Consider the following 15,812-nt stretch of genomic DNA (forward strand, 5'->3'; position numbering starts at 1 on the left):
TGCGCTTTCAGAAATAAATAGTTTATATTTGACAATTCTGTAATCCTTGAGCTGTATTTCGTTAATTTTGAGAATCATTTCGCCACGAAATCATGTGATTTGTAACAAAACACAAACTCTCAAATATCTGACGAAAATGTTTCCTCAACTCAAAACCTCATCGTAGCGCTCTGTGAGAAAATGTTATTTAGAATGACGAAACTAGGATGAAGACTAGATGATTTGAATCAAAGCAGATCGGCCTCTATGGTGATCAAATAGTTGGCCTCGTGTGCAAGAGGATCCCGGGTTCGAACCCCGTCTCGGGTATGGGTGTATGTTATGTGTCTGTTCTATCTGTCCTTCGTGTGGTGTTACAGTCATATTGATCTAGCTATATGATGCCCACGATAAAAGGATTATTAGCAATTGTTAAAAAGATTAGACACTATGAGTTTATTTATTTATTTATTTTTCGAAAAAAAAGAATAATGAACTACTTCTTTAATTTTGGCGAAATTCGTTTCATCGATAAGTATTTCATAAAATTTGATCCGACCATATACCGGAAGACTGTTTCGTCAAAACGAAAGCAGTTTCGTAAAATTTTAGCATTTAGTTGTGTTTGAGTTTTACAGTGTGTTTTCGATATAAACCCGAGAGAGTAAACGAATCAAAAAATTATCACCAGGTTTTGAACTTTAGCTTGCTCTTCCCTAGATCTTTGAATTTTAGTCGATTTTATTTTATTGGTTTAAGAAAATGAAACAATAAAGACGCATTTGTGGATCGTAAACAATTAACAAATTAACTTTGGCTCCACATGATTATTAGTTATATTTTTGCTTTAAATTATGTGTTACACAGATTTTTTAAGAAAACATTTTAAACAAATCATTGTTGTAGTTCATTTACGTCGCACTAGAGCTGCACAATTGGCAATTGTCGACGGTCTGGGAAACATCCCTGAGGATGATCCCAAGGCATGCCATCACAATTTCGATCCTCTGCAGAGTGACGCACCACCACTTCGGTAACCCGACGACCTGCATGCGAAGTCAAGCAATTTACGGTAGAACAATTTAATGAGGACCAATACCGCACACCCTCAGTCCCTACTCAGACTAATCCAAGTGGTCATATTTTAATTTAAATATTATATAAGAAAGTCACATTTCATGTTTTTTTTTAAAAAGACAATTTTCGCTATAGGGAATATTTTACTTCCCTAAAAGTTACTTCAAAAATGCTTTCTAAATAGAACTTTAAAAAATAAATACTCAATAAAAATATTCCTTTAAAATTCAAATTTTTTAAAGTCGCATCAGAACCACAGAACAAACTCTTCAAGACTTAATCTCAATTTTTTTTCAGCTTACTTTTATAAACTAACTAAAACAAATATTTTTACGACAAAACTTTTTTAAAGATAAATAGCTACTTTAATCCTTCGAATAGTTTGTAAAGATATACTTAATCAAATTTAATGTGAGTTTGTTTTTCCACTGTGAAACTTACTCTTCAAGAATTGAGTTAAATTGAAATTAATGAACAGAGAACGCCATTTCTTTTGCAAGCTGAAGAAATGATTTATGCCTCAAATAAAGGCGTTAAACCGACTCTAATTTGAAAGATTTGTAACATAAACAAGAGAGTTTATTATTATATACTTAGTGACTATAATAAAAAAAGATATATGGTATAAAAGTTTATTTCCATTATTCTTTAATATTGTATTAAAATCTCATGAAAATGCAGTTTAAGAGTTATTAATGACTTACTTTAAAGATCAAATGAGTTAAGTAGCTTAAGAAAAATAAAAATGGCCATAAATTGTTAAAATAAATATATTGAAGATTTGAAATAAAAGTTATAAATAAAATTAGGTTTTTGAAAATATGAAATGTAATACTGGATTACTTTCTTTTTTTGAAAAAAAAATTCATTTATAATGAAATTTTAAATAGCCTTTATCGATAATAATGATTTCTGCACTCTTTTGGAAAAATATGTTTATTAAAAAATAATTTAATTGAATTAGAGCGTATTCCTACCTGTAAGAAGTACTTTCTGTTATCCAGTTAAAAAAGCTTTTGAACTTGCTTTAAAAACTAATTTTTTTAAGCAAAAATATCAAAGCATGATATTTATAACATATTTCTTTTAGATTCCCTAAGCTAATTCTCCTGACTGTTACCAGGTGGAGTCACAGTACATGACTGACAGAACATTCTAAAGAATAAAAATTCAGTAAGTTAAACTATTATAAAAATATTAAAATTATATATAATTTAGACCAGAAACCTAATTAGCTGAATCATATAGTTAAATAAACAAATCCTTAAATATATAGCTTTTTTTAATTAATTAGGATAAACCAGTGGTCGGCAAAGTGCGGCTCCAGAGTCGCATGTGGCTCTTTGGCTCCTCTCGGTACGGCTCTGGCACAAATATCCACGGAAGGCGAAATAATATTTTCAATTAAAAAAAAATTGGTAAACCTTCGAGCCTGCTGAAGCATCGCCAAGGAAATAATTCCTCTATTGATAAACACCATTTTAAAACAATAATTTTAAATATGAGGGAAGCATTTCTCGGTAGGTTTCAGGAATTTAAAAACAGCAGAGCAACTTTAGCATTTGTCAAAAATCCTCTTAATGCTACGATACCCGAGTTGAAATTTTCTCCTTTTGAAATTGACATGGGTAGCTTTGAAATACAATTGCTGGATTTAAAAAACAGGAAGGTATGGGCTCTAAATTCGAACGTCTTTGTGTTGAATTGGAAATATTGGAGTAGAAAAAATTTGATCTTAGTTCGCAACACAAGTGGTCTGCTTTGATTAACCTGCAGAAGGAAGACATGATCATTTTCACCTCTTAGAATAGTATTCCTGATTCTTACCATCAGCTGAAAATGCTCGCGTTTGCTGTTCTTTCCCTTTTCGGTTCTACATATATATGCGAACAATATTTTTCAAGCTTGAACATTATCAGGAGTAAACTGAGAAGTCGTCTTATTGATGATAACTTGGAATCATGCCTTAAAATTAAAAAGAACAACATACAAACCTGACTTACTCAAACTTTCCAAGTAGATGTAAGCACATTGTTCGCATTAATAAATATTTATTAAGTATGAAATTTAGTTTTATTTAGCGTACTACTTATTTAGTGTAATAAAAGTTTACTAAACAAGCAGATTTGACTCACAATTTTTCTTTAAAATTGTTGTCATGTTCATATTTGGCTCCTTGGCTAATAAGTTTGCCGACCACTGGGGTAAACGAATAATCACGCTTCTGTTTTATCAATCAAATCGTTGAGCATTCAAAATATCCGCGTGAATTTCTTTTAAACATTAAGGATTAATAAACGAATGCTGTCTTTTATATAAATTGTAACTAGAAATGCTAATAAGTTTACTCTGTATAAAATTCCTGGTCAAATTAGGGATAAAAGGATCGGCATTCATTCTGTCGGTACTTTTCATCGTAAAATCTATTTTTTCAGGGACAGTTACGGAACACAAAAGCTGATATACCGTAATCTTCACGATACTAATTACCGTAAAATCACTGAGACACTCTAATTAAACAAAAATTATGATATAATATTTTACGGGAACAATGGATTTTACGGATGATGCAACACAAAGTACCGGTATTTCATATCGTAATTTGGTCCGGAATATTTTGCAGTATATAGTGATAGACATGACATCAGTTTTTAGACAGAGTAATTCAATTGCGCAAAAACTTACTTTTATATTAATAGTTTTAAAACGTAATTTAGCGAAATAACACAATTGCAAACTTTCGGGGAAAGTTATTCTGAAATAAAGTAATTTTTTATATTGCCTTGTTTTAAAATCTTTAAGACTTATATTGTACCAAATTTCCAGTTTCTTTTTAATCAGTTTTTAAAATATTATATTTTCTAAACAAATGTTTTATATGATTATCGAACTATTCTACTTAAAAACTTATGAAAAAGGCATATTCATAAAATTCTTGCACGAAACTAATTCCAAAATAGAAACAATAAAAGTTTAATTCTTATGCTTTCCGTAAAATGTCCTATAAAAAGTAAAGAAAAATAAATAAAAGACTTTTTAACATCGTTCTTTCAAAACTCATTAGGTATGTATAAGAAAAAAAATAATAAATCAAATCCTTATGCAAAATATGTTGTTGTTCTGACAGATTGCAGCAAGAAATAATCCATGTTAAAATACAAAAGTTTAAATTCATCCATCTGTTTCAAGTTTTTTTATTTATTTTATTTTGAATTCCATAATGAGTTTTTGGAAAACAGAAAAAAAATACAATTTACATCTTTTTAAAGGCTCTGAATGCAAAACAAAAAACAATATAAACCATACTTGATAAAAGTTTTCCTTAATATTTAAAAGTTTGATAGATGGTTTTTAAAAACAGTTTTTGTTATTCTAAAAAAAACTGAAGTATTTCCTAGGAATTATATTAGGTATTAAAAGAACTATTTCAATTATTAATTTTTAATGCAAAGTGGGTTTTTTTACGTTATAAATATGTAATTATTACTTTTCAAGACAAAAATAATTCCTTAAAAATTAGTTTAAAATAATTAATAATTGAAAATATTTTACATTTACTTGCATTTGATAATTCTGTAAAATCGAAAATATTACAATATTTTACTTTAAATAATTTATAGGAGAATACTTTTCTTGGCAAAATTTTTTATCTAGTTATATCCATTTGTAATAACAATTTGCTCACTTACACATACTTTCTGAACACATGCTTTCAAAACTATATTCATTTCAATAATGGACAAAAGATTTTATTTTAAGGTATAGTACATTAGAGAAAACTATAATGATTAGCTGTATCTTCAAATGGTTCAAAGTAACTTTTTTGCTAAAACCTTTTATGGGTTTCGTGTCAACAATAGCATGTGCATATTTTATTAATCAACATTTTCGTTTAAAGTAATTTTAATTTTTTTTTAGAATTTGAATAAATAATTGAAGTATCACATTCTGTTTTACGCTTTTAAATTGTTGAGTTAGTTCATTTCAAGATAATGAATTTTTAATGTAAAGTGTTATTTACAAATTTGAATTTTTCTTTATGATGCTGTGCAGTAATATAATACATTAAATCACACAAATTGTTCTTAAAACTAATGGTAAAATTGATCGAATTCAGAATTACCCGAACAATCTGGAATATTGCACGGAAAAAAATTATGGTTAATTTACCATCCCGTAAAATGATGGCATTTTTCGAAAAAAAAATCATAATTTATGGTTTACCCTAAACAAAAATATTCGGTATTTCAGTCATTCATTTGAAATAATTTTTCAATTCATAATGCATTGCTATATGAATTTTTCAATTCATATAGCAATTCATATACCGGAAATCCTAGTTTTCAAAATTATAGTTCTTACTACCAAACATTTAGTAAAAATACAATTCTGAAAAGAAGCTAATTCCGAAGAACTGGCTTTCATACTATGCTCAAAAGTACCACAATTTAGTACCTTATCTAACACCACGTTTCAATCTAAGCTGTAATTTTTATTAAATGGAAAATCATCAAAATTATTCTCGTGACATTAGAAGAAAATGAGTAATAATTGTTTTTCAATATCACAGTGACTGAGGATTTTGTTTGGGGCAGTGAATGCGTAATAAATTTCAAGCTATGATCATTTCTGATCACATTATTTTTAAATTTGTATTTTTTTAGAAAGTTTGAACTACAGCACAGAGAAAAAAATCAAGAAAAATTACCGCACTACTTGATAATAAAGTTTCTGGTTAGAAAATAGTTTTGGCAAATAAAACCTAAATATAAGGTATTTAAACTATTCATTTAAAAATTGTATCGTTCTTAATGCTAACGGTTTTTTACCGGAAATTTTGGTTTTTAAAATTATAGTTTATATTGTCACACATTTACAAAAATAAGTAAATAAATTTTACCGAATATGGTTTTTATGCAATTCTCAAAGGTATCATGATAAAATCACCACCTTTTAGCACATTTACAAAATTTTATCGCGTATTACTGAACGATATTTTACTTTTCAGTACAACTACTTGCATATGTTGATGATGTCGATATAATTGCCTTCCTGCCCTGAAAGAGGCATTTCTTGCCCTTGCGAGGCAAATAGGCTTAGTCATAAATGTAGAGAAAACGAAATATATGCTTTTCTCAAGAAACAGAGTGCCAGACCCCTATCTTGAAATAAATTCTTATAAATTTGAAACAGTAACGAGTTTTACTTACTTAGGATCAATTATTACCATTGACAACAGAATTACTCCTGAAATAAAAAACCGACTCTTTCTGGCAAATAAGTCTGTCTATGGGCTGAGAAGATTTATTAAATATAGGTTTCTTTCTAGAAAAACAAAGTTCTTAATCTACAAAACTCTTGTCCGGCCAGTCTTGACATATGGTTCTGGAGCTTGGACAATGACAAAACAGGAGGAAAATTGTGTTGCAAAATTTGAGAGAAAGATTTTGCGGAGTATACTTGGTGGCGTAAATGAAAACAATAACTGGGCGAAAAAGATTTAACTTTGAACTGTACAAGATGTATAAACAACCTCATATTATTAAATACATAAAAATGAATAGAATGAATTGGATGGCCCACGTTCATTCGAATGAGTGATGACAATACAATAAAAAAGATACTGCTTTTTAGACCCACTGGTACAAGAAAGCGGGGAAGACCGCGACTGAGATGGGCTGACTCAGTGGAGTCAGATTTTCTCGCAATGCATGAAAAGAATTGGAGAGCAAAGGTGAATCAGAAGTCGTCATGGAGAAATCTTCAGAGGAAGGCATTGGCTCACATTGGGCTGTCTAGCCAACTATGATAATGATGATTATTTTACTTTTTATTTTGCAAAAATAATTACCAATTGGTTTTCCCATAGAGCCAGAAACATGGCCTACTAGTTGACCTCACTTTTCTCTCTGTGACTTACAAAGAATTTTGACTTACAATAAAGTATTCTTAATATTATTACGGAATTGTTGAAATACTCAGTATAATTTAAGTTTATCTGCAAATGTACACGGTAAACAGTTGCTGCATTGTAAAGTAAATCAAATTTGTTAAAATACACCTAAATATGATAATGTTAAAAAATTATACTTTTTGATGATTTATGATGTAATGGAAGTAAAACATATTCTTTTAAAATTCTGTTTTTTCATTAGATAATACCTCAGACATAAAAAAAAGATTGCAATTAGAAATCCTACTTATATTTAATAGGTTTTCTTAACTATATTGCACTATATTATTTTTTGTAGTTTGCTCTAAAGTATCACATATATTATACAATATATATTCGCATTTTTCAAAGCTCGATGATGACGTTCTTTAGTTGTTGTTTCATAAACACTTATAATTAAAAAAGCTTCCTGCAATATTTTAAAAAATAATTACTTCTTTTCAAATTTTAAAAATGTTATTAATTTTACCCTTTTTTAAAGATAATTAATATTTCTTTTAAAATAGAAATAAATTTATTTTAATAACCATTCTTTTAGTTATAAAAATATCAGTAATTATTTTCAAATTTTAAAAAAGTTATTAATTTTACCTTTTTTTAAAGGTAATTAATATCTCTTTTTAAATAGAAATAGATTTATTTTAATAACCAATGCATCGCTTTATTTATAAAAATATCAGTATTTCTATCAGTAAAATTAATTTTAGAAATAAAAATTTTCATAACTAAAAGCATTTTCATAACATTTTTAAGAAAAACTTTGATTTAAAAATGGTACATATTTTAAAACTTTAGTAGCCTTAAAAATTGATTTTTATATTTTCTTTACGCATTTAATAATTGGTAAAATAACTAATCGTTGTAGATTTAAAGCAAATTTAAAAATTTCAGTTAATAATATTAAATTTTAATACATGTTTAGTTACACTGTAGAAAATTTCCAGTACAAAATAGCTAAATAACAATTTATTCAATTGTTATTTTATCATATTCAAAAAAAAAGTCCAATAACTATAAGTAAGATGGCATTCAACTTGTTACCTGAGAGAAAAACCGCTTATTAAATGCTTTTACCTAATACGAAATGACAACCAGAATTTTATCGCACCAAACAGAGCAACCTAATGAAGCCGCTAAATTTCCTGCAACTGAGCACATATTATAGCTGAGAGAGCTGATCTGTTAATCACATGACTGTCAGATCGGAGGCTCGAGTCCTAGTGTACGCACCATGATATTTACTCCTTGAAGCTTCCACGGACCTGCAATCCTCAATTTGTGACCCTGGCTTATTAGAATACGATACTCTAATTCACGCATAGATAACAACACCATAAAGCACAAAAAAGTCTAGTATTTACCTGCTATTTACGAGAGTTAAAACAACCAGATAAGCTAATTAAACCACATTCTGCTATTCATTTGATAAAACAAGACTCAATCACAATCTAACTCTAATGAACATTAGCTAACGAAAAGCCTAGCTGCAATGTCCTGTTAAATTTAGTTTTTTTTTTCGATTTTGGCTTTGAAACTATGCCAGCTGTAAATGGTTAAAAAAACGTATATTTTGCATTAATGGTTTTTTAACCATTCTAGTTGCAAATGTTTTGAAAACGGTAAATGTAAAAAATATTCTTTAAGTTAAACTTATTTTAGTATTAGGCGAAAAAAATGCTGTCGGATATTTTACCGTAAAATTCTAACAGTGTATTCATTCCTTAAAGAATAGTGCTTGTAAAATAATATTTGCACATGGTAATTTTTTTTACCCTTTATACATCCCGATATTTACCCGAAGAATATTCAAAATACAGTATTAATAATAATAATAATAATCGAAGCTAGATTTAGATTTCATTTTCCAGAAAAAGGATACGAGATTCTTATTCATATTTCAAATGTCACAATATTTTTTGAAGTATCAAATATTTTCGATAATTCGCAAGAATTTTCTAAATTAACAGAATTATTTTGAAACAGTAAGAGCAAAATAAAATGGCTAATTGCTTTAAGTTTGTTTAATTAATTCTTAAAATTACATAAAATATTAAAAATTATCTGTAAACTGGAAAAAGCACTGGAAATTAGGAGATAATAATAAGGATTTTATATTAAAAATTTAATTAAAGTTCGGGAAAAGAATTGCGAAATTACTAATTTACTAATTTTACTACAGAAAAGAAAGGTTCGGCTTACAGTTGTCAACATTTTATCAAATTTATTTTGCAAAGGAGATATAGAACATTAACAAAAGAACTTTATTTTATATATGTGAAAGAAAGAAAAATTACTATGAAAATAGTTTTTTTAAAAAAATACGATTGGAAATACAACCTAAATCGTTTTAAGTTTAAATCCATTTCTGGTGATACTTTAGTACGAAATATTATCATTTTACACTTTGAAGTATAAAAACTGAAAATCATTCACAATTTAATCCTAAAAAATTCAAAGATATTTGCACTGCATCTTTCCCCTGACAAAAGCAAAGTGAAGAATGTGATATCTCTATTTCTTATAAGAATAGAATTGAGATACGCAATGCATTTAAGAAGAAAAAAATGCATAAAAAGGTTTTCGAATTTTCCTTTTTACACTCTAAGGTTGTAAATTAAAAAAAGTAGAATTTCAAAAAAAAGTCCGAACATTTTTTTTCTTCCATAGATTTTATAATCTATAGCAGACTTGTCTGGAAAGACATGGAGTATTGAAGAAAAAACTGCTTGAGCTTCGTAGCAAGCGATTTTGGAAAGTAAGGGACAATTTTTATTCTATCTAATAAACTTAGAAGAGAAATTGTCTGAGTTTTATAAATATTTCAAAAAGAAATTCTGTAGATTGCAGATGTTTAAGGCTTTAGATAAACAGGTATTTATATTTGAAATTTGAAAATTTCAATGCAAAAAAAGTATAATATAAGCAATAGTTTTTACCAATGTAATTCAGTCCGTAGCTTTTATATTTCGATTTTACTTCACAAGCATTTAGTTTTATTACAGAGTTAAGCATTTTGAAATATAGCAATTATTGAAAATATTGTAAATAAATATTGAATATTATTAATTATAAAATGTGAATTAACTTATTCAAAAGTTATTTATTTATTTTCGAATATTTCGAATTATAAACTTACATAACATATTTTAAACTATAAGTTCAAACTACTAACTATTGCCCGTTTCTTTATAATTTATCATTTGAATTCGAATTATTCAAGAACACGTATAAATTTAATTATTCGATTTATATCGAAACTTTATAGGGGATTGGGATAACTAAAAATTGGACCACACTGAATTAGATAAAATTGGAAAAAAATTATACAATGAAAATATGAAATAAATTGGATAAATATGACAACCAAAGCTGACGTCTTCAGCGGGTACCAGCTCCGGAAGTCATAAAAGCAAAACCTCTTCTATCGAGAGAGCACGACAAAAGTCTAAAATTGCTCTCTCTCTCTCTGTACCCCAAAGGTTTTGCCAAAGTTCAGGAAAAGAATATAATAAATAAGAAGCAAATAATCAATAAAATAAAATTAACTTAAAACCTAGACCTAGAACAAAACCCTTATGACATTAATAGAATAAAACTTTTAAAGGATACTTGAAAAAAACTTTTGAAAAATCCAAATAAATTTTAAATTAATTAAATTAAAAATTTCTTAATAATCTGTAAAATGTTCCTTCTTTTTTCTTATCAAACACACACAGGGAGGGATATTTATATATATAATGGGTTTCTTTATTTATAATTTTGAAAATTTTCAAAATATTTTCGAAAATATATATATATATATATATATATATATATATATATATATATATCACTTTTGTAGCTTGTATCAAATTCCATTACGTCAATAAGCCTTATATACATCATCATTTCATTATAATACTTTTAAAATAGCAGAAATCATTTACGTAGGTCAACCGCAGCTTGAAAGAATGACGTCCAAAATATATTTTAGTATGCAAAATACGTTTTTTAAGGAGTATTCTATTTTGTTATTAAAGGAAACTTATTAAAGTCCCCGTAGCAGTAATAAAGTGAAAAGAAAGCAATAACGATGAATTTAATTCAGACTGTGTATAGATAAATTAACTTGATTTTATAATTTATTTAATTTCCAACATTTTTTCAAAATCAGGACGACTTTTTAATATTTAAAAATGTAGTTCGGGATTCAAATCCTGATTAACCACGTATTTGCTGGTGTTGATCCCTATTAAGTTAAATAGCAAGGTGTTCAATTTTTATACACATTTAGGTAATATAGTCGGATTTTACACATAGTTAGTGGATTTTTACTAGATAGAGAAGCAGTTCTCGTACTTATTGTGCCAAAGGATTCATGAACTTTGCAGATAAATAGAAATTCCTTTAATTGGGAACAAAAACTAAAGCACTAAACTCTATTGCAACAGAAATAATTTGACTTGTGAAACAAGCGTGGAAAGACGCGCGGAGTCATTCTACAACTCCAGTAACTACAACATTTTATCTCCAGTAACTCCAATACAAAACGCCTATTATTGGAAAATAAATGCTGATTATAATTTATAATTTTTCGAATAGGTATATAGAGAAGAAGGACTCGGTATTAATAAAAAAGGGATGAACAGTTGTGTAGTTTACTAAAAATAAAAGCTTATAGATTGCATGGTATCATAAAATGAATAATAAGTGGCTCACAAAATGAATAAAAAAAATCAATCCAAAATACTTTTCATATCAAAGTCAAAACACGCGTTTTGGACTAAGAACAGGTGTAAATGTGAAAATACACATCCTTTCAGCAGCAATACTTGTACAACTTATAATTCAACTTGAAGGTAATCTTCGTTTAAGTTAACTAAAGCATTTCCTATGCAATTTGCTTAGCAATGAAACTTTAAACCCAGTTATCTCAAAACTTGATTTTTTGAGTTTTGCCGCCATTGAGGCCCATGAGCGATATAATTTAACAAAAATTATATTACAAGCAGTATCTCATTTCCATAATTATTTGATTTTTTTATGACTTTCAGAAATTTTATGGTTAGCAATTTTATACACTGTTTTTAATTTACCAAAAAAATTCTATTTTTCTAATGGAACAAAAATATTTAAAATATTTTAAAATATTTAAAAGCTTTTAATATTAAGCATTGATAAAAACTTTGATAAAAAATTTTAAAGTCAAAGTTTTAGTTATAAGCTAAATTTTCCATTTTTGGAACATTGCCTTTTCAAGGGTACTATTTTTAAGTTTTCACAAGATTCATGGAGAGTTATGTTGTATGCATTTCATTAAATTGGTATTATGGCATTAATTCAAGATAAATGATTTTTTACAGGAATTTGCAGGTGGCTTATAACAAAGAGATAGTGAGAGATTTCTTAGAAGGAAATGTAAGACAAGTTTTCTTTCATGCCTAGTGTTTTTCTCTCTCTTTTTTTCTTTTTTTGAAATTTTAACTATTCAAATAAATTCTTTCAGATAAGGAGAAGGCTTTCTGCTACCTGTTATAATTTTCTGTGTTATGTGACAATGAGAGAATTTAAATTTAGCATCAACGAGGAATACAAATATGATAATAACAGTGGTATTGAATAAGACCTTGCTATTAATAGTTTTTGACTTGTAAATTCTTGTTTTTAAACTTTGAAAGCTCTAAATATTTGTCATCTAGAGGCTGACGAACTAGGAGTTTTAATTGGTACAGAAAATATAGATGAAAATAAATTAGAGCCGGTTCCATTCTGTGTGTATAGAGTATTGTTTTTCAAAGTAATATTGGAGAAGAGGAAAATAATCAAATCCAATAGTCAAGTGTGAATAAAAAATGAAAAAAATAAAGCTTAATTATAAAGCCGAATAAGAAAGGGCAATTTGATGAGCAATCAGAATTTAAAAAACTTGGAAAAATCTATTTTGGAAAAATTTCATGAATGCTTGAGCTATGCCCTTCTTAAAGTATTTTAAAAACTGCTCTTTAAGAGTATGAAAATTATTTTAATTACATACATTTAATTTTATAGATTTAATTTTACAGATTTAATTTTATAGATTTAATTTTATACATTTAATGATATAGATTCAATTATATTTATTCAATTATATTTATTCAATTATATACGAAAATTACATATTTTAATTATATATTTCGCTTATATATTATTATATAATATTCAATATATAATAAATTTTATGCTTTAAAAAATTTAAACTATTATTATATTCCCCTAAATGATATTTTATATTTTCGTAATCTTCTAAGTTGATACCATTTTGTTTCGAATAAAGATATGTACTAGAACTCAGCTGAAGCAATGATAGCTACCGTCGGTAAGAAAAACTGCTGTCGAACGTCAATGTTCTAAAAATGGAACATCGTTAAAAACACACTTGAAAAATTGTTCACTAATTTTTTTACAGTCTTCAGATGCTCTTTAGGAATGAATTCATAAAATTTCAAGTTATATGGTTTACCCTTTCTGAACTTGGTATAAAAGCTTAAAGAGAATTTTAAGGAATCAAAGAAAACCAGTATTTGAGTGTAAAAAAAGGGAAAAACATTAGGAAACACTCTTCAAAATAACTCTTTTCATTATAAATCGCCTTTTAAATTCAGGAGAATAAATTAATCTTATTCTTATAGTCTGCAACATATGTTACAAAATATCAAATGGGATGTTCCTTTTTTCATGTAATCTCTATTCATTTATCACAATAGAGAATTTTATTTATTTTTTCATTTGTTTCGTTTTTAAAATTTTTATCCCAAGCACCTTCAAATAATTACATTTATTTATAAGAAATGTGCAATGTAAACGAAAAATTTTCTATTTCTGTTTTATTTTTTATAATGAACAGATTATTCTTATGGACTGGAAATTTTTACTGTTGAAAAAACCCGGTACAAAATAAAAACGCAAGAGATAAAAGCAATAGGGTAAGAATTTTTTCAATCAATTCTTTTAGAGGTAAGAATCTGTCACCGTATTTTTTCATTCTGCTCTATAAAACATAGTTTCAGGAGCTAAGGGAAAAAAATAAACACTTTTATTTTGAAAAACACAATAATGGCCTCGCTGTTGTATTTTTTATGACTAAACTACATTACGTCAAAACAATATGAAGACAGATGACTATTGCAATTTTTCAATGTCAAAAATGTGTGTATTGATAAACAAAACATATTTATCAATGTACTTGTCTTATCTACAATCTAATATGCTTCATTATTTATCACTGGTGACTGATAAATCATATCACATTATTTTTTAGAATAATAATGACATAATCTTTGTTTACTATCCGTACGTCTGGAACGAAAACTAAGATTCTAAAATGCATCGCTTATGTAACAAACGTTAAAGAAAATATATTTCTATTTTTGAATAACATTGTATAGTTTTGTTTTAAATTTATGAGAACAGTTTATTTTATTTTTGCTTCTTTGAAATTTATGAATATTTCAAATTAGTTATAACGTATAAAAAATGGTAAACAAGTAAGTAAAAAAGGAAAGTTTAGACAGACAGCTATTTCAATACTGTAAACAAACAGCTCTCTGGTGGCTCAGTCAGTTAAGACGTCGCTCGGAGTGCTGTTGTGTAGTGAGTTCGATCCGGGAGGCCAACAAAACAACCAGCATACTGGCGCAGCACGATAAGCAGGCCGGTTAACACACTTTAAGTCTGACGTGGACGTTAAATCTGCCTTGGTTGTAAGTCCTCTTGTTGGCTGTGATGTGGGAGTTTGGAAAGAGGATTACAAGCTGGAGCTCTGCGCATGTCATCTGACAAGGATGAAAACTGCGTGGCATAATTTTGATAAAATTAGCAATAAAATATGGTATTATAATATGTGATAAAATTTAGAAACAATATAGTAATAAGAACTAAAATTTTTAAAACTGGATTTTCAAAATCTTAAATAAGATTTCCCATTTTCCCAATCCCGAGGTAAGAGTGTTTTTAAGACGTAAAACATATATTTGCTTTTATTAATCATACCAAATATAACAGCGCAACTTTAAAATTTTGATTGACACAATCTTTAATAAAATGAAGCATATTAAAGAGATGAATTATATTTTAAACCAACATTTCTTTTCCAACCCAATGCTTAGAAATAATTTTTTCTGGCTTTCTTGAATTTAATGTTCCTAGATACAAAAATAATAACAAACGGATTTAATTTTTTTTTGTATTTTTTATATTTATAAATATGAAAGATAAAGTGCCTAAATATTCCAGGTAAAAGAATAACATAAAGAATATTTGAGAAATAGGCTTTCAATATTTTTTTAAGAATTCTTTTTTCGGCGTTTGATATAGTGATTCTACGACGAAATTCAATGAAAATAATCATCAATGATGGACAAACAATAAACAAAATAATAAAACAATGACACAGACTATGCTAATATTTAATTTCTCTTAAATTTTAAAACAATTTTTATAGAAGTAAAATTTTTAAGTATATCAAAAAACAAGGGTTTGATTCTTACTTTACAAATTTACTATATTTATATCTTTATAAATTTGTTAATTAACATTCATAAAAATTCTGTGCATAAAAGTTTAGTAGATTTAACTATTAAAACAAAAACATTCCTTTTATATTGATGTTTATTTTATTTATCAGATAATAAATATCCACTATGTATACCAAGTAATAATTCATCTACAAATGGATTCCAAACATTGTTTGGTTTTTTATCAGATGTTTCTAGAGATGGATTTAATTCCTTGCTCTCCTGATTGAATAAATTGTTCTGTCTCTCTTGATCAAAACCAATCTCCTTTT

This window comes from Parasteatoda tepidariorum, chromosome 10 (assembly GCF_043381705.1).
Source record: "Parasteatoda tepidariorum isolate YZ-2023 chromosome 10, CAS_Ptep_4.0, whole genome shotgun sequence".
Taxonomy (NCBI): Eukaryota; Metazoa; Arthropoda; class Arachnida; order Araneae; family Theridiidae; genus Parasteatoda; species Parasteatoda tepidariorum.